Raw genomic sequence first — 20701 nt, 5'->3', positions numbered from 1 at the left:
GCGAGGAGCGAAGGTCGGGTGTGGCGAGGAGCGGAGGTCGGGAGTGGCGAGGAGCGAAGGTCGGGTGTGGCGAGGAGCGAAGGTTGGGAGCGGCGAGGAGTGGAGGTCGGGACTGGCGAGGAGTGGCGGTCGGGACTGGCGGAGGAGCGAAGGTCGGGAGTGGCGAGGAGTGGAGGTCGGGACTGGCGAGGAGCGAAGGTCGGGTGTGGCGAGGAGCGAAGGTTGGGAGCGGCGAGGAGTGGAGGTCGGGACTGGCGAGGAGCGGAGGTCCGGAGTGGCGAGGAGTGGAGGTCGGGACTGGCGAGGAGTGGCGGTCGGGACTGGCGAGGAGTGGAGGTCGGGACTGGCGAGGAGTGGCGGTCGGGACTGGCGAGGAGCGAAGGTCGGGTGTGGCGAGGAGCGGAGGTCGGGAGTGGCGAGGAGTGGCGGTCGGGACTGGCGAGGAGCGAAGGTCGGGAGTGGCGAGGAGTGGAGGTCGGGACTGGCGAGGAGCGAAGGTCGGGAGTGGCGAGGAGTGGAGGTCGGGACTGGCGAGGAGCGAAGGTCGGGTGTGGCGAGGAGCGGAGGTCGGGAGTGGCGAGGAGTGGAGGTCGGGACTGGCGAGGAGTGGCGGTCGGGACTGGCGAGGAGCGAAGGTCGGGAGTGGCGAGGAGTGGAGGTCGGGACTGGCGAGGAGCGAAGGTCGGGTGTGGCGAGGAGCGGAGGTCGGGAGTGGCGAGGAGTGGAGGTCGGGACTGGCGAGGAGCGAAGGTCGGGAGTGGCGAGGAGCGGAGGTCGGGAGTGGCGAGGAGTGGAGGTCGGGACTGGCGAGGAGCGAAGGTCGGGTGTGGCGAGGAGCGGAGGTCGGGAGTGGCGAGGAGTGGAGGTCGGGACTGGCGAGGAGCGAAGGTCGGGAGTGGCGAGGAGTGGAGGTCGGGACTGGCGAGGAGTGGCGGTCGGGACTGGCGAGGAGCGAAGGTCGGGAGCGGCGAGGAGCGGAGGTCGGGAGTGGCGAGGAGCGAAGGTTGGGAGCGGCGAGGAGCGGAGGTCGGGAGTGGCGAGGAGTGGAGGTCGGGACTGGCGAGGAGCAAAGGTTGGGAGCGGCGAGGAGTGGAGGTCGGGACTGGCGAGGAGCGAAGGTTGGGAGCGGCGAGGAGCGAAGGTCGGGAGTGGCGAGGAGCGAAGGTCGGGACTGGCGAGGAGCGAAGGTTGGGAGCGGCGAGGAGCGAAGGTTGGGAGCGGCGAGGAGCGGAGGTCGGGAGTGGCGAGGAGTGGAGGTCGGGACTGGCGAGGAGCGAAGGTTGGGAGCGGCGAGGAGTGGAGGTCGGGACTGGCGAGGAGCGAAGGTTGGGAGCGGCGAGGAGTGGAGGTCGGGACTGGCGAGGAGCGAAGGTTGGGAGCGGCGAGGAGTGGAGGTCGGGACTGGCGAGGAGCGAAGGTTGGGAGCGGCGAGGAGTGGAGGTCGGGAGTGGCGAGGAGTGGAGGTCGGGACTGGCGAGGAGCGAAGGTTGGGAGCGGCGAGGAGTGGAGGTCGGGACTGGCGAGGAGCGAAGGTTGGGAGTGGCGAGGAGTGGAGGTCGGGACTGGCGAGGAGCGAAGGTTGGGAGCGGCGAGGAGTGGAGGTCGGGACTGGCGAGGAGCGAAGGTTGGGAGCGGCGAGGAGTGGAGGTCGGGACTGGCGAGGAGCGAAGGTTGGGAGTGGCGAGGAGTGGAGGTCGGGACTGGCGAGGAGCGAAGGTTGGGAGCGGCGAGGAGCGAAGGTCGGGAGCGGCGAGGAGCGGAGGTCGGGAGCGGCGAGGAGCGAAGGTTGGGAGCGGCGAGGAGCGAAGGTTGGGAGCGGCGAGGAGCGGAGGTCGGGAGTGGCGAGGAGCGGAGGTCGGGAGCGGCGAGGAGCGAAGGTTGGGAGCGGCGAGGAGTGGAGGTCGGGACTGGCGAGGAGTGGAGGTCGGGACTGGCGAGGAGTGGAGATCGGGAGCGGCGAGGAGCGGAGGTCGGGAGCGGCGAGGAGCGGAGGTCGGGAGCGGCGAGGAGCGGAGGTCGGGACTGGCGAGGAGCGGAGGTCGGGAGCGGCGAGGAGCGGAGGTCGGGAGCGGCGAGGAGCGGAGGTCGGGAGCGGCGAGGAGCGGAGATCGGGAGCGGCGAGGAGCGGAGGTCGGGAGCGGCGAGGAGCGGAGGTCGGGAGCGGCGAGGAGCGGAGGTCGGAAGCGGCGAGGAGCGGAGGTTGGGAGCGGCGAGGAGCGGAGGTGTAATGTAATATTGGATGGATTGATGTATAAAGTTGGATTGGAAAGTTTCTTTTGTGGTGGATTTTATTGCAGCATTGTGGCTAAGAGGATGCTGTGATGGTCAGGAACAGAAGGAAGGTTAGGTGTGGGACTATTGTTGAATGGGAAATTGGGGTTGTGTTCGTTGGTACCAAAGTTGATGAGTCGATCACGGAGAGCCCAGGCAGAAAGGGGCAATCTGGGTTGTCTCCTCCCTTACGCTTCCTGCTCCTCCTCTTCCTCCTCCTCCTCCTCAACTGGTCGCCCGAGGCTTGGTGGCATCTTCAAAGATTTCTGTACATACATCCCCAGTTCTTTTTGTTCCTGCACCCACTTTAACATTGTACCATGCAACTTATATTGCCTGTCCTCGTTCTCCCTGCCTAAATGCATCACTTCACGCCTCTCGGCATTAAATTTCCCCTGCCATGTGTCTGCCCATTTCCCCAGTTTCTTTATGTCCTCCTGAAGTCTGCGACGATCCTCCGCATTGTTTACTATATTTCTGAATCTTGTATCATCTGCAAATTTGAAATTATGCCCTGTTTTTTTAACCCAACTCCAGGTCATTAATATATATTTTAAAAAAGCAGTGGTCCTAATACTGACGCATGGGGGACATCACTGCATAATTCCCTCCAGTCTGAGAATCAACCATTCATCACTATTCTCTACTTTCTTCCTTTAGCCAATTTTATATCCACGTTGCCCCTTTATGTGGTACTTTATCAAATGCCTTTTGAAAGTCCATATACACAACAGCAACTGCACAACCCTCATCAACCCTCTCCGTTACTTCATCAGGGAATTCAATCAAGTTTGTCAGACACGATTTGCCTTTAACAAATCCATGCTGGCTGTCATTTATTAACCCATGTTTTTCCAAGTGACAATTCATTTTGTCCTGGATTATTGTCTCTAAAAGTTTCCTCACCACCAATGTTAAGCTGACTGGCCTGTAGTTTCCTAGTTTATCCTCTCCTTAGAACGTCCTAAGAACAAATATTGCTGGGCACCCTGCAGAATGGCGGTGATCTGCAGTGAGGAGTGTAAATCCTGCCGTCATGGCTCTGTCGAGTCAATCACCTGACCTGTCAGGTGAATTTCAAGATGCTTGAATGCTTAGATGGTCATATACTCTGTTATATTCTTATTTTAAAGGTTTTAGGCTTACATTACAGTTAATTGGGTGTCCATTTCACTTGTGGTTTTAAGCTCAACTTCCCAACACTAATCTCTGGTGTCATTACAACAATTTAAAACATCCTATGGAGCCAAGAGGAGCAGGGGGAGCTGCCCCAGACACCACAGTCTCCCGCTCGACCAACCCCCACCCGCCCTCCCCCGCCCCCCCACTTTTTCATACAGAGGCTGAACTCCAGGACATAGTCAACGTATTTACAGAGGTGTACGAAAGCATTGGCCTTACACTAAACATCCGTAAGACAAAGGTCCTCCATCAGCCTGTCCCCGCCACACAGCACTGCCCCCCAGTCATCACGATCCACCGCACGGCCCTCGACAATGTGGACCATTTCCCATACCTCGGGAGCCTCTTATCAACAAGAGCAGACATTGACGACGAGATTCAACACCGCCACCAGTGCGCCAGGGCAGCCTTTGGCCACCTGAGGGAAAGAGTGTTTGAAGACCAGGCCCTCAAATCTGCCACCAAGCTCATGGTCTACAGGGCTGAGTAATACCCGCCCTCCTGTATGGCTCAGAGACATGGACCATGTACAGTAGACACATCAAGTCGCTGGAGAAATACCACCAACGATGCCTCCGCAAGATCCTACAAATTCCCTGGGAGGACAGACACACCAACATTAGCGTCCTCGACCAGGCCAACATCCCCAGCATTGAAGCACTGACCACACTTGATCAGCTCCCCTGGGCAGACCACATAGTTCACATGCCAGACACGAGACTCCCAAAGCAAGCGCTCTACTCGGAACTCCTTCACGGCAAACGAGCCAAAGGTGGGCAGAGGAAATGTTACAATGACATCCTCAAAGCCTCCCTGATAAAGTGCAACATCCCCACTGACATCTGGGAGTCCCTGGCCAAAGACCGCCCTAAGTGGAGGAATTGCATTCGGGAGGGCACTGGGCACCTCGAGTCTCATCGCCGAGAGCATGCAGAAATCAAGCGCAGGCAGCGGAAAGAGTGTGCGGCAAACCAGTCCCACCCACCCTTTCCCTCAACGATTATCTGTCCCACCTATGACAGGGACTGTGGCTCTCGTATTGGACTGTTCAGCCACCTAAGGACTCATTTTAAGAGTGGAAACAAATCTTCCTCGATTCCGAGGGATTGCCTATGATGATGATATTTCTAGCTGCAGTATTAGTCCACAAGCCATTTACAAGTAAAAAAAAAGCAAAAACCTTAATCATAGCGATTAAACCAAATCCTAATACTACATGATTGTATATGGTATGTGTACATGATTAGGGTATCTTACAATTATCACTACTCTATTGTTTTTACATCTTTCTACAATTTTGCCAATTCTCCTAGTGGCACAGATCCTCGAGTACTGGGGGGATATGCAAGGATCCATTCCACCTGTAATTTCCCAGCGAGCGAGACTGAGCGCACATTCAGAAAATCAGCCCTATATGCAGTACCTACATAAGGGTTGATGCCAGGCAAAAACAATTCACAGACCCCAGAACTTGGTGTGAGGCCCAAACTACAGACCGCAGTGTGTAGTGTAAATGTGGTCATCTGCAGTTCATGTCGCAAGAGCAAGGTACAGCAGGGTTGGGGAAGGAAAGGTCATGCTAAGCCGCATGTTTACACTACCAGTTGCAAAGCATCTGCCATGATGCGCACACCAGACTGCACAGCTCCATGTCAGCCTGCATGGTGACTTCCAAGACAGACATTGGCAGCAGCAATCAGTTCTGGAATTGCATCATTTTCTGCCTCCTGCACTTTCAACCTTCCCTGAGATAACGCCAGATGCTTAGGACTCTCTGTGATATCTGTGCATTAATTTGCTTCTCTTGAGCCAGGCCAATGCTTCCCAGTAGATATTCCCAGCTCTGATTCACCCATCTGGTTGAAGCTAAGCTGCATCTGTTTCTTGTTTCATTCTTTGACCGGTCGTGGATCGCATCACTGGCATTCTGCTATCGCCGCCACAATACTTTCTTTGAACCTTGCACAACTCCAGATGGTCCCGCTGTAACTATGGATTTGAAAAATAAATCTGAGGAAAATCATATGATCAGAGGAAATCTGCATGTTTTGTTTACTGTGAAGGAACTAATGAAAGTTATGGCATTATTATGGGTTTTATCATATGGGAGGTTATTTTGCACAGATTCCAGTTAATTACAGCATGCACTGTGGGAATAAATACACTTATGATTGTTATGTCCACAGTTTGTGTGAGTGGAATTTTCATATGTCAGTAATGTTTGCTACTCACTCAGGATATACTATTCTGGATCTCCGGAGTCCCCCAAGGATCTATCCTTGGCCCCCTCCTATTCCTCATCTACATACTGTCCCTCGGTGACATCATTCACAAACACAGCCTCAGATTCCATGTAGGCTGATGACATCCTATCTCCCCGAGGAAAGGGGGGAGGGGGGAGGGGTGAATGCTGTCTCCCCGAGGCGGGTGGGGGTGGGGGGGTGAATGCTGTCTCCCCGAGGCGGGGGGCAGTGGGGGTGGAGGGGTGAATGCTGTCTCCCTGGAGTGGTGGGGGCGGGGGGGGGTGGGCAAGGTGAATGCTGTCTACCCAGGGCAGGGGGGTGAATAAGAATAAAACCAGACAGACCACCCGGCATTGACCTAGGCACCAGATTCAGACACAGTAAATCCCAGCCCAGTCAACCCTGCAAAGTCCTCCTCACTGACATCTGGGGACTTGTTCCAAAATTAGGAGAGCTGTCCCACAATGTTTCCTTTAATTATTTTTGGGTGCGAGGCCGCTTTAGGGGGCTGCACAGCCCAATCAAAATATCACGCCCGTGCGGTTTTCCCTATTTAAAAGTCGGTGAGCCGCTCTACTTACAGGGAGCACTGCTGTCCCACAGACTAGTCAAGCAACAACCTGACATACCTTTTAGCCAATGTCCCAGAATCCTCCATCACTATCTCTGGGTATGTTCTGTCCCACCAACTGTCCCACCAAGAGTGGTATACAGTCAGGAAGAAGTGGCCCTGGGAGTCCTCAACAAGTCTTGTAGCATCAGGTCAAACATGGACAAGGAAACCTTCTGCTGATTACCACCTACCGCCCTCCCTCAGCTGATGAATCAGTACTCCTCCATTTTGAACAACACTTGGAAAAATCACTGAGAGTAACAAGGGCACACAAAGTACTCTGGGTGGGGGACTTCAATGTCCATCACTAAGAGTGGCTTGGTAGCACCACTACTGACCAAACTGGCCAAGGTCTGAAGGATATAGTTGCCAGACTGGGCCTGCAGCAGATGGTGAAAGACCCAACACAAGGGAAAAACCTACTTGACCTTGTCCTCACCAATCTACCTGTTGTAGATGCATTTGTCCATGACGGTATTAGTAGCAGTGATCACCGCACAGTCATTGTGGAGACGAAATCCCATCTTCAAACTGAGGACACTCTCTATCGTGTTGTGTGGCACTACCACTGTGCTAAATGGGATAGATTCAGAACACATCTAGCAGCTCAAAACTGAGCATCCATGAGGCGCTGTGCACCATTAGTAGCAGCAGAATTGTATTCCACCACAATCTGTAACCTCATGGCCCGGCATATCCCTCACTCTACTATTTCCATCAAGCCAGGGGAGCAACCCTGGTTCAATGAGGAGTATAGAAGAGCATGCCAGGAGCAGCACCAGGTGAGTTGACAACCTGGTGAAGCTACAACACAGGTCTACATGCATGCTAAACAGCAGATGCAGCATGCTATAAACAGAGCTAAATGATCTCACAACCAACGGATCAGATCAAAGCTCTGCAGTCCTGCCACTTCCAATTGTGAATGCTGGTGGACAATTAAACAACTACCGGGAGCAGGAGGCTCCATGAACATGCCCCATCCTACATTACAACAGTGACTACACTCCAAAAGTACTTCATTGGCTGTAAAGCGCTTTGAGACGTCCAATGGTCATGAAAGCCACTATATAAATGCAAATCTTTGCGGTCAAAATTTGGTTGCTAACGCATGCTGATAATGCCGGTGTTAAGTGTCTGGGAGTGGTGCTCGGTGCTGTTGACGCCTGCTGCGAAGTTCGCTTGAAACATTTTAGGGGCGTTAAAACGTAACATACCGCCGGCTAACGCCATGGAAATCATGACGTCAGTACGCGTGCAACGCCTCCTTGGCGCCCTTTTCGCCACATTCACTTTTGCCGCCTCACTTAACGGCTGGCGTCCATGACACCTGAAAAGGTTGGACTGCACAAGGTGGAGAAAATAATCTGGGGCGTTATTTAAAGGGAGTTGCAGCCGGAGCTCAGAGGTCTCGGTCAGTGCTGCGTTTGATGCTTGCACAGACAGTAGGGTGTTGGCATTGCACTGCTGTTAACTCGTCAGATTGATTATTAAAGTGCGCATGAACTCAGCGGAAACGAGCAGCAATGAGATGATTTAGGACTTCCCTTGCAGGGTCCAGCTCTCGACGCTGCCTCCTGTGTGGCTGCTGACCCTTCCCCTGCTCCTCCACCTGGTCCTCCTCCTCAGGTGGTACTCGTGCCTCGTCCTCCAATGGTTGTTCTCTCATGATTGCCAGGTTGTGAAGAATGCAGCAGACGACCACAAAAAGGGACACCCGCTCAGGCGAGTACTGCAGCACTCCTCCTGAGCGATCCAGGCAACTGAACCTCTGTTAAAGAATTCCGATGATCTGTTCAATGATGCACCTGCTGAATGAGAGTCATTGTAGGATTGCTGCGCAGCAGTCCTGGGGTGGCGAAGGGGAGTCAGTGGCCAAGTGTAGAGTGCGTAGCCCTAGTCTCCAAGGGATCTTGGCCCGGCACACCGGTCTGGTGCAGGCTGGAAGCATCATGGCTGCTGCCATGATTTTGTGGTGGTGGTCACACACCAGCTGGACATTGAGGGAGTGGAATCCTTTGCGGTTTCTGAAGATCTCAGGATTGTTCTGTGGCGCCCTCAATGCGACATCGTGCAGTCGATGGTTGCCTGAACCCTGGGGAAGCCCACAATGCTCACGAATCTGGTCTGCCGCTCCAACTGCTTCTCCCCGTTCATTGAGAAGGATATATAGTCCCTCCTCCTCTTATAGAGAGCAATGTGTCACCTGATGGATGGAGCAATGCGTGGCAAACTGGGAGATGTTCGGGATGTCTGCTGTTACAGCTTGAAAAGATCCAGTCGCATAGAAATTGGGTGCTATGGTCACCTTGGTTGCGATGGTCAGAGCTGTCCTCAACCTTGTTTGAGGCTGGAGGTCTGGCTGCAGGAGATTGCACAGCTCTGTCATGATGTCCTTCCGGAATTGCAGTCTCCAGAGACATTGGTCACCCGTCAGGTCCATGTATGAGAACCGGTTTCTGTAGACCCTTTGACGATAGGGCCGACTGCCCCCATGTCTATGTTGGCAGCTGCCTCATTGCCTTCTCCATGCTGCTCTTGTTGTGCATCCTCCTCGGTGCAATCAGTCGGAATTGGCTGCCGCAGGATGGGAGCATCATGGCAGCTGCCCAGGAATCTTGTGCACACCTGCATAAACATCTTTTAGTGGTTGCACACCAGCTGCACATTGACGGAGTGGATGCCTTTGCAGTTGACAAATACTCATGGCTGGTTTGAGCATACCCAGATTCCCACGAGTGTGCAGTTGATGGCGCCCTGCACTGCGGAAAGCCAGCCAGAGCCGCAAAGATGAGCGGCCGCTCATTGTGTCTGGTGTCATCGCAGGCGAAGTTCACGTAATTGCCGCTCCTGGCAAACAACCCATCAGTCACCTGTCCTATGCATTTGTGTGCTGATGGCTGAGAGATCCTGGTTATGTCTCCGGCAGAGACCTGGAAGGATCTGGAGGCAATAAATTTGAGGGAGGTGGTGATTTTGACAACCACTGGTACTCAAGGCCATCAGGTCCAGCAGGTCTTCTTCTAGGAGGCTGCAGGTGTCTGCCACCATTTGACGTGACATCCTGAGCATCCTGAGACACTAGTGTTCAGGAAAATGAATCTCTGCCTGTAGACCCTGTTTTGTAGATAGTGCCTCCTGCGAGCTGCATCTGTCTGATGCTGCCCCCAGGTCCCAATGCGTCTCCTAGTTAATATCAGGGCCGTAGTCACTGTATGAGCTAAGGCTAATCAGACAGGGAATCACTGTGTGAGCTAAGATCAGATTGGGAGATATTAACCTTCTCCGCTCCTTAGCAATGGAAAGGGGTGCAATTAAAATGGAGTGAATTTGTTTTCCCTCCCTAACCACAAATTCCTGTCAGAATCCGGCAGGAGCCTCATTAATAAATACTAATCGAAATCCCAATGACATTTTAATGCTCCAGCGCTGGACGCCGGTTGCAGAAACCGCGCCGAGTGAATATGTCGGAAAGCCAACAAGATCCATTAAAGTAAGTTAAAAAAAAACCTTACCATAATCTGGCCTGGAGAAGCACTCTTGCTCCTTCAGGTCCTACAAGGAAAGTTTGGACCTCTGCTGACCCAGCCTGCCACTACTCCTGAGCCACAGGAACTTTGGGGCACCACCTCTCCGCCTCGCCCCGCCCTTGCTGGACATACCTCGTTACCCGCTATCTTCTGCTGCCAGCAAGCGATCTCCGATTTTCATCCTTCTCTAGCTGCTGATTTCTGTATTCAAATGAGGCCTGTCCGTTAAAATCTGCTGGGCCTCCAACTCACTCCAGTGATGGATTACTGCCTGTTCCCACTGGGAGTTAAAATTGGCTCTATAGCCACTGTGTCATAAAATGTTAGACAGACACATCAGTGGCTATTTCAACTCCCGCATCTCAGAAATAGGGCAGTAGCGGACGTAAATTGCATGGGGAGACATTCTACTTCATTCCCTCTTGATTCCTGCCCATCACCAAATTAACGGCATGGTATTTTTAGGTGTCCGAGGTGCCTGCTAGAAGCTAGCAAATCGAAGTCCTATGATGTCACTTGAATCCTAGTGCAATTTTAACATGCAAAAACTGAAGTCCCACCCAGCCCTGAACCTGCTGAGCAAAACCTTGTGGTATTGGTTTCCAAAGGGCAATTGGAGGCATTATTTGAAGAGATATTCATCTGCAAGCACTCAAATCATAGGTAATTGTTTGCTATTGCAATTTTTGGATTTCTGCAGGTGAATTTGTCTTGAAAATTGCTTTTTTTGACGTTTATTCTGTTTACACAACTCAATAAGCACACAACTTATGGTGGGTGTCATTTCTGCTACTTTGGTTTGGTTGCAGGAAGAGGACCAATGGAGGTAGCAGGAGCAACAGGCTTCCCTGCCACGGGAACCAGTAGTTGGGCTTCTTAGGAGACAACAGGTGAAGGGAGCAGCTCAACGAAGGCCTTGCACTGGGTATACAGGCCCAAATTGAGATTTTTGGATCTGTCTGAGGAGCAGTGCATGAAGAGGCTGTGTTTCTCCAGACATGCTGTTGTAAACCTCCGCAAAGTTCTACAACATGACCTACTGCCTATCATTGGCAGTTAAAGTCCTTAAACCCTTTTCCTGGGTCATTTCCTGCATCTCTCTATCTGTTCTTCATAAATGCATCAAGCAGGTCACCATTGCCCTCTTGGCCAGGGCCAACGAATACAAAGCCTCCCCAGTGGATGGCAGCAGTCAAAATGAAAGGGCCCTGTGATTTGCTGCAGTGGCTGCTTCCTTGTGTGCAGGAGGCCGCACAGATGTAACCATCAGGGTACCAGAACACTAGCCAAGAGCATTCGTAATAGGAAAATATTTCATTCCATCAATGTGCAGCTGGTCAGTGAGCATTGCCACAGAATAATGTAAATCTGTGCCAAGTTTCCAGGCAGCTGTCACGATTCCTATATCCTGCACCAGACAACCATTTTCCCATTAATCCAATGGTCAAGGATCATCAGAGAATGGCTGCTTGGGGACAAGGGTTACCCCCTTCACACGTAGCTTATGACACCTTTTCGTAACCACAGCCTGTCTGCAAGGAAGAGGTACAACCAGAACCATGGGATCACCAGGATGGCCATCAAGCACACAATTAGGCTCTTGAAGCAATGGCTTAGATGTCAGGTTGGTTCTGGGGGTTTGCTTCAGCACAGCCCACAGAGAGTCTTATGGGTTGTGCTAGTGTACTGCACATTGCACATCATCGCTATCCAAAGCACATGGAGGAACAGCAGAAGGAATTTCCCATACCTGATGTGGAAGACTTGGGTGAAGCTAAGGAAGGAGCAGAGGCAGAGCCACTACCACATCTTACAACCACAGATGCCAAGGATGAGTTGAGTGCGTAGCACTGCGGTAGACCTGCTCATTCCTCTCCAACATTCCATAAATCCCTCCGCATTGACAGTCCTTATTTCCACCTTTGGCACTCTTTCAGCCTTGCAATAAATAACACTGAAACCATTGAGTCAACTATCATATAGGTGACATCCTGTCAATGCAGATTAATAAGCTTATCTGCATATGTGTCAGCTGTGGCTCAGTGGGTAGCACTCTTGCCTCTGAGTCAGAAGGTTGCGTGTGCATAGTCCCACTCCAGAGATTTGAGCATGTAATCCAGTATAATACCGAGGGAGTGCTGCACTGTTGGAGGCTATCCTTTGACATTAAACTGAGAGTTGTACCCTCTCAGTTCTGGTATCATTCTTGTAAATCTGTTTTGTACTTCTCCAGTGCTTCGATATCTTTTTTGTAATATGGAGATCAGAATTGTGCACAGTACTACTGTAAGTGTGGTTCTTACAGTACTCTAACCAAGGTTCTATATACGTTTAACATAACTTCTCTGCTTTTGAATCTATTCCTCTAGAAATGAACTCCAGTGTTTTGTTTGCGCTTTATTTGGTTTTGTTAACCTGCGATGCTACTTTTAATGATTTGTGAATCAGTACCCCTAGATCCCATTGTGCCTCGAGCCCATTTAAATGGGAAGGAAAGGAAGGGGCGGGTTCACCTCAGGTCCTGCTGAATTTAACAACAGGACCTGATTAACGTTTCTTGTCTCCGTTACCCGGTCGCAGTCAGCCAGATTGAAAGGCTGGCTGGATGGCTCCTGGACGGGCAGGCCTTTGAAATCAGGCCACAGCCTGGGAGTGGAGAGATTGGATTGAGGAATCAGGAAGACTGGGAGGAAGGGAGATTGGAGGCCAGAGGGATGGGGTAGATCGGAAGCCAAGGAAATTGGAAACACTTGGGGGATTGGGCAGGAGTGCAGATTGGAGGTCAGAGAGGTGGGGCGGGGTGAGATTGGAGCCTGCAGTGCGGGGAGATTGGAAGCTGGGGATGGGGGCGGGGGGTCAAGATTGCAAAGGCCAGGGGGAGATCGAAAAGGCCGGGGAGGGAGGTGCAAAGTACCCGAATTTTGCTCCCAGAATGTTTTGTGCCTACTGTGAATGAGGAGATGTGGTACAGTGTCCCCCTGTGATTGGTGGCAAAGGACAAGCGAGGGGAATGTTCACAGTGCTGGAGGAGGAAGTGAGAAATGTTGTTGCCAGGAGCAAGACAGAGAAATTGAGTTGTTCAGTGTAAAGTCAGCTGTAGTTCATCCAGTTGGAAATTAATGGAAACCGTGACAGAAAAACAACATAATTTCTGGAGTGCACTGTTTCTAAATTCTTTGTAATTGAGCTTCAAATTATAATGTATAATTCATGGCAAAACTCTTTAAAGAGATGTCCAAGAAATACTCCACAGGTTTTTGAGCAAGAATCAAATGTCAACTTTAATCAACATTTCACAACAGAAATGATAAAGTTTCCTTTAATTTAACTGAATGTTCCAAGTCCAATTTCACACAAAATAGGTTGTTTGTTCAATCTGATTTCTTCTACAATTCTATGCTATTCATGCATGCGCACAGTAATGTAAATACTGAGATCTGTCTATTAGTTTAAATCAAAACAGAGCGGTCAATTATTTTCCAGCTGCAGGATGGGGTTGGGAAGGAAACTTTACTGAATGTAGTGACTGAGATATGTACACTAGCAGATCACCCGTGGTGTTGCTCGTGGTGAGTCGAAGGATATGATTTGTTTTAACAATATGGGTGTTATATCATGTGATGCAAAATACAGTGTCAGGGCCACAGTTTGTTTCAGCTGCTTTATTTGCTTTTGATTCATATATTCTTCAATTCTGATTTGATCCTGTTTTAATTTTAACTAATTGACAAAGCGTGAAAGGCAAAATGGGACAGCTGAAGTATGATATGAAGTGTGACGCAAACAGAAAGTGCATGCTACACAATATTTTTGCTAGATGAATAGCACATTTCCTGTGGCATATCACACATAGGGGGCAACTTAGACTTTTGGTGACAGTATAAAATAGGCTATATCGGGCGGCCACCTCTTACACACCTCTAACAATTTTCCTTTCCATTGCAGATGAGATGAAAGTCGGGCGAGGGTTCGGAAGAGGGTTGTGGTTCTTCTCAGTGGAGGGGGAGGTACTTCTGGGGCTGAGGAATTAAAGCCAAAGTTTGTACTCAGCAGTGAGAAAGAAAGAGAGAGAGAGAAAGAGAGCGAGAGATAGCGCCTTTCATGACAGGACATCAAAAAGTGCTTCACAGCCAATGAAGTACTTTTAAAGTGTAGTCAGAGTTGTAATGTACACAGCAAGGTTCCACAAAGAGATGTGGGATAAATGACCAGATTTTCTGTTTTATTCATATTGGATGAGAGATAAATATCAGAAGAACTCCCCTGCTTTTCTTCGTATATTGCCATGGATCTTGTCAACCCACATGAAAGGGCAGATGGACCCTTTATTTGATATCTCACCTGGAAAAATAACTTCTCTAACAGTGCAGTACTCACTACTGAGCCAAGTCTGCCACTCAATTAGTCACATAACAGCGCTACCTTAATGTGCAGTAACTTTGGACCATTGAGACAACTCATCATTTTTAATATGTAGTAGATGACTGATGGGTTGTTTTCCAGGACCGGCAATTGTGTGAACTTCACCTGTGATGAAGCCAGTCAGAATGAGAGAGTGCTCGGGTTTGCAGCTCTGGCTGGCTACCCACAGGTGCAGGGTGTCATCAACCTGGCAATCACAGCACCCCCAGTTCAACCAGTATTCGTCAACCGCAAGGACTTCCACTCCATCAATGTGCAACAGCAAAAATATATTTCAGCAGGTGTGAGTAAGATACCCAGAGAGCTGCGATGATGCCTTCATTCTGCGGCAGTCCAAGTTCCCTGACATCTTTGAATCTGCAAGTACACTTCAGGGGTGGCTGCTCGGAGACAAGGGATGTCCACTTCAAACTTGGCTGATGAAACCCATCAGAAAGCCGACCAATGAAGTGCAACAGCACTACAATAAATGCCATATGAGCACCAGATGTGTGATCGAACAAGTCATCGCCATGCTGAAGATGTGCTTCAGGTGTCTAGACAAATCTGGAGGTGCCTTCATTATGCACCAGTCAGGGTGTCCAGAATGGTCGTGGTTTGCTGCACTCTGCACAACATTGCGCAGCAGCGAGGTTTGGACCTACAGGAGGAACAAGGCAAGGAACTCAGATCCTCCTTGGATGATTTGGAGGGAGAGGAGGAGGAGAAGGGGGATGAAGAGGAGGAGGAGAAGGAGGGAGAGGAGGAGGAGGAAGGTGATGAGGGCAATGCACCCCTAGCTGTTCCCATCACTGCCCGGGATGCCAGGGATGTCCTTATTAATACAAGGTTCACTTAGGTTGCACCAGTGTACCCATGTCACAAGAGCATGCACGGCCACTCTTCCTGCTGCCCCCACCACCCACAATGCCACTGACAAAGCAGTCCTGTAAACAATCAACCACCCCTTGCACAACCCCCCATTGAAACCCATTGTTTCATGTCTTCACATTCATCATCAAACAAGTTAGAAGGCCACTCAACAACCAGCACCCAAGAATGGACAAGACGGGAAAGTGGTGCAAAGGAATAATATTATTGTGATCTAACGAAAGAGCAGAGACTTAACAACACAACATTTTCTCATACACCAATGCGCATACACCTATGCAACTACAGCACCATCATCATCATCATAAGCAGTCCCTCGGAATCGAGGAAGACTTGCTTCCACTCCCAAAATGAGTTCTTTGATGGCTGAACAGTCCAATATGAGAGCCACAGACCCTGTTACAGGTGGGACAGACATTCGTCAAGGGAAGGGGTCAGTGGGGCTGGTTTGTCGTGCGCTCCTTCCGCTGCCTGCGCTTGGCCTCTTCATGCTCTTTGCGTTGAGACTCGAAGAGCTCAACGCCCTCCCGGATGTACTTTCTACAACACCGTAATCTTCCTTTTACTATAACTCTGAGGGGGGAATTTTCACAGGCAAAAATGGACAGGTTGGAGGCAGGAGGTATGGGTGTGGGGGGTAAAGTGATAGTGGAGAAGCTGGAGTGCTTCCTCGTGGCCCCCCCAAGCTCCCCCAATGATAGAGAATTCAAACAGGCTGCATTTAGACAGACTGTGAAAATTCACAGACCCCCAAGTAAAGGCTGCTACATGCAGTTCAGCATGTTGCATTAAGTCATCAATCAACTTGACATTTTAGGACCTTGGGTAGCGAGCCAATTAAAAGGTTAAAAGACTATTAATTGAGCCAATAAGGTCAAAGAAGGCGAGTTCTTTTCTGTAAATTGATCCAGGTATAAGTACAGCCATTTTGACCATGTGGTCTCAGAAGGACAAAGACCTGGCTTAAAGCCAAGAGCTTGTTACTGCTGCCAAAAATAAAGTGACATTAAAACTACAATCGGAGTTCGTATTTCATTGGAAATTAAGAGATCTAACAATTTTGGCGTCACGAATAGGATCGCTGAGGAAAGAAACTGAATTTTGGACATTGGACCTACATACTAAGGTAAGGACTCCTCTTTATAAAAGTCCTCGGTCAAAAGTCTAAATTCGCCTCTCTTTCGACGCGATTCCGAAAGCCTCCGGTTTGCGAACCCTCCGGTTGGTAGTCAGCTCGAGGTCCCATAGACGTCTAACTTCAGCGGTGTGTTAGTTAATTAATCACCGACCCTCTGATCGGCTGGAAAGCCTACGACTCGAGACCCCAGTAAAGAAATCAGTATTATGGCAGCAGGAGATAAGAGCAAAGAATTGCCTACAACTGTTAAAGGTGGGCAGGCACTACCTGAGGTTTCGATCGATGAAATTCTCGAACAGTTGAAAGAATACATAGAGCAACAATTCAACTTATCTAAACCTGTATTAAGATCGAACAAAAATACGGTACCTCCAAAGGACAATGGTCCTTGGACGAGATTAAAAGGGTCTGGGGAAAAATGACCCGTATGAAAAATAAAGAGTGAATCAGATGGTCCCTAGCGGTTATGAGACAGATTTGAAAGCGGAATGAAATTATAATGCGTTCCCAACATGATCGAGAACTGACCAGTACAAAGGATCAATTGCAAGCTGTTTGTGCGCAGCTGCGACAGAAAAAGCTTGAACTTGAAAAGCTGGAAGCGGAAGTTAAAGATCTTAAAGGTGAAATTAAAGAATGGAAAAAATCATTAGGTCAAGAGACAGTAATAGGAAAAGGAAAATGTATTGGTCAATTCCCAGGGTACCCATGTTTGGATAAATGAAAAGCGCAAACCCGAAGACACGACCGAGGATTAGATACGGATTCTGAATCCTCCGACAATACAGTGTCGGAGGATGAAGAATTAGGGGTGCGCTTTGCCCCGTTTAAAAAAAGACAAGTTGTAGTCAAATCAGAAGAGACTGCGGATGAGGGCGGAACCAAAAAAATGAGGAAAAGGGTGTATGCAGAATACTTAGTTCATGATCCGGCAGACCCAGAGAAAATTGATAAATGGTCCAAGGAATTGCCCAATACAAAGAGAAGGGGGAGTGAAAACGTGGGACCAATTGGACCGCTTAAGAAATATATATCAACTTCATCCCTGGGACGGAGTGCAAATTTTGACCATAATGGTGCCAAAAACACAGGGAAGAAAATTGCACGACAAGGTAGAAGAAGCTTTGGAGCAGGATGAGCAAGAATTAAATGCAGGCTGGGAGGCGATTAAACACTGGCTGCAAGCCTTCAGTCCAGCTAAGACAGACTGGGGAAAAATTGCAGCCTGCCAACAGAAAGGAACAGAGGAGGTCCTGGAGTATGACGAGCAGTTTAGATGCACGTGGCTAGAACATTCGGGTATGAATAATACGGATGAGGAAATGGATGAACAAGTGTTTGGACCCCTGAAAGCAGCTTTCGTGGCAGGTCTAAAGCCAGAACTGTCCAAAATGCTTAAGGTAGTGTTACCAGACTGGGAAGGTAGAGGAACTACCTTTGCATCTTCGGTGGATCGATGTAACCAATTAGATCGGGATATGGGAGCTAAAGTCCGAGCTGTACAGGCTGTGGGATGGAAATCCCAGGATTCCGATAAACAGTCATTCGGAAAATTACCCGGAAAATGTCATTATTGTGGGAAAGAAGGTCACTGGGCCAAGACGTGCAGGGCAAAACAGAAAGGTCGTGGCTGGGGAAGAGGACGCAGCCAGGGATACAATTCAGCCAACAAACCAGGCTTGTCACAAGATAACGACCTCATAGAAGCATTTAAGCGACTGACAATACAACAACAGAAGGAGTTACTTGGGATAGCAAAAAACGATTAGAGCCCACTCTGGCCCCCCTCCTCGCACTAATACAACAGAGGGGAGATGGGATATATATAACTGTGAGGGTGGGCGATAAGGATGTGGACTGTCTTTTCGACACAGGGGCAGAATTAACATGCTTACCCCTACAATATGGAGACTTTTTGCCGTTGGATGGTAGGGCACGTACAGCCTATGGAGTTGGGGGCCATAAAATGGAAATTAAAAGGTTAATCCCGCAACTATGCACCCGATGTCAGAATCGAGGGAGCAAGAGGGGGGAGAATGTGAAGAGCATGACTGCGTGGAGATTTTAAAAGAAACAGAAGAAGCAGCCTTAGCAGCAGAGGAGCCTCAGCACAACCCAGACCTCATCCTGTTTACAGATGGTTCCTCCTTTATTGACAATGGTACCAGGAAAGCAGGATGGGCAGTTACAACCTTATATGAGGTAGTGGCAAAAGGATGTTTACCCTCAGGAACGTCAGCACAACAGGCCGAGTTATGGGCCCTGTCAGAAGCATGTCGAATAGCAGAAGGACAGACAGCTAATGTCTACACAGATTCGCGTTTTGCTTTTGGAGTCGCTCACGACTTTGGTCTGTTATGGCGGAAAAGAGGATTCCTCACTGCTGCTGGTACACCTATCCGAAATGGAAAAGAAGTCTGAGACTTACTGGAGGCCATACAATTACCTCAGGAAGTGTTCATCCTGAAGTGTAAGGCCCATACCAAGGAAAATACCACAGAAGCACAGGGAAATGCTCTATCCGACCAGGCAGCTAAAGATGCCGCCTCACAGGGCGTTCCTCCAGAAGAACCAACACAGGTGTGCAGATTGAAAGCACTCAGGTCTCTGACACGAGATCTTCAAACAATGCAAGGCGAGTGCTCCCGAGAGGAAAAATGGACATGGATTGAGGCAGGAATTAAACTATGTGAAGATGGTGTCTGGAGACAAAGAGTTACCGACAAGCCAGTTGCGCCACAAGCGCTTATGCCTTTTTTAGCCCAACAGATCCACTCGTGGGGACACTTGGCCTCACAACAGATGACGGCACGGTTCCAGAAAAGCTGCTGGGGTCGGGGATTTAAAAAACATGCCCAGCTGGTAACAGACCGCTGTGTGGTCTGCCAGAAAAATAATTCTGGATCCATCACGGTAATGCCCCAACTGAGGCCCCCTGCCCCTGTCGGACCATTCCAGCATCTGCAGGTTGATTATATATCTCTTCCTTCATGCCAAGGATACACTAACATTCTTGTCATGGTCGACAGATTCTCTAGATGGGTAGAAGCTGTCCCAACTAAAAGAGCCACAGCCAATCACACTGCAAAGGTCCTGTGTAAGGATTACATTCCCCGATGGGGAGTCCCGAGTAGCATTGACTCAGATCAGGGAACACACTTCACAGGTGCTGTCTACCAAGAAGTCTGTAGGTTACTGAACATTATGTGGGATTTACACTGTCCTTATCATCCACAATCATCAGGACAAGTAGAACGATTGAATCGAACTCTGAAACAACGGCTTGCCAAATATCACCAAGAAGGAACACCCTGGCCCCAAGCACTACCAATAGTGCTATGTAGCATTAGGGCAACCCCGAACAGAACTACAGGTCTAAGCCCATTTGAAATTATAACAGGAAGACCCATGTCGCTGCCAGGAACTATCGATTTACGGAAAGCTGATGTTCACTTAATGAGTGACACTTTGTTATCATACTGTCAGAACTTAACCAATGCCATTGGTTCTGTTTCCCGACAGGTATCGGCAGCTTGGGGTAATCCACTCGAAGGAGGACACGACATCATCCCGGGAGTCTAGGTGTATGTGAAAAAGTTGCATAAAGAACCTTTGGGTGCCAAGTGGGAGGGACCTTATCAAGTGTTATTGACCACCCAGGCAGCTATTAAAGTCCAAGGAAAGAAAGCCTGGATCCACGCTTCACACGTTAAACGAGCACCTGTAACTGAAGCTGAAATCTCATAAGGACAATTACTTTTTGCGAAAATGTATAAATTTACTGTATTATTGATTGTAGGTATTCTAGGCATAGGCCTATTTCTTACTAGCCGACCCTCTGCACCAAAGGGAAATAGTAGGGTAGCAAGGGAATTACATGTAAATACCTTTTTATATATGTCATACATTTATGCCAAACAAGGTAACATTTCTAGTTGTTGGGTGTGTGCGCATATTCCTATTCACTCAAAGGGAGGGATTCCCTTGAGGCCAGTTCCCTTGAATATCTCGGAACTGGCTGAGTGGATAATTAATCAAAACAAAACAAGCAATGCGTTTCAGGATACGGAAAACTGGGCACGTAAATGGAAGTCAGCAGGTTACAATCTGACTACCTTTGAAGGGGGATACCAACTGTGCTACAATAATTCCAAATGGCCCCCATTTTTTGTTATCACTAATACAACGGGAATATGAAGACCGGGGGAATCGGTCTGTCTGATTAGAAACATCAAAGGAGGCCAAAATATGGGGTATAGTAACTGCTCCCGGAATTATAATATAATCAAGCCACGGAACCGTCCAAACTGGGTCGATGTGGGAATTTTTAACGTAACGGGGATTCTGAATAAAACAGATGGAAAAGCCTGGACAGGCCCCGGAGTGTTGCTGACAAAGAAACAGCTAACATTCATTGCCTATAATGGCACCT

This window comes from Pristiophorus japonicus, chromosome 9 (assembly GCF_044704955.1).
Source record: "Pristiophorus japonicus isolate sPriJap1 chromosome 9, sPriJap1.hap1, whole genome shotgun sequence".
Classification (NCBI taxonomy): Eukaryota; Metazoa; Chordata; class Chondrichthyes; family Pristiophoridae; genus Pristiophorus; species Pristiophorus japonicus.
The sequence above is the reverse complement of the archived record's forward strand: the minus strand, read 5'-3'. Positions refer to the sequence as shown.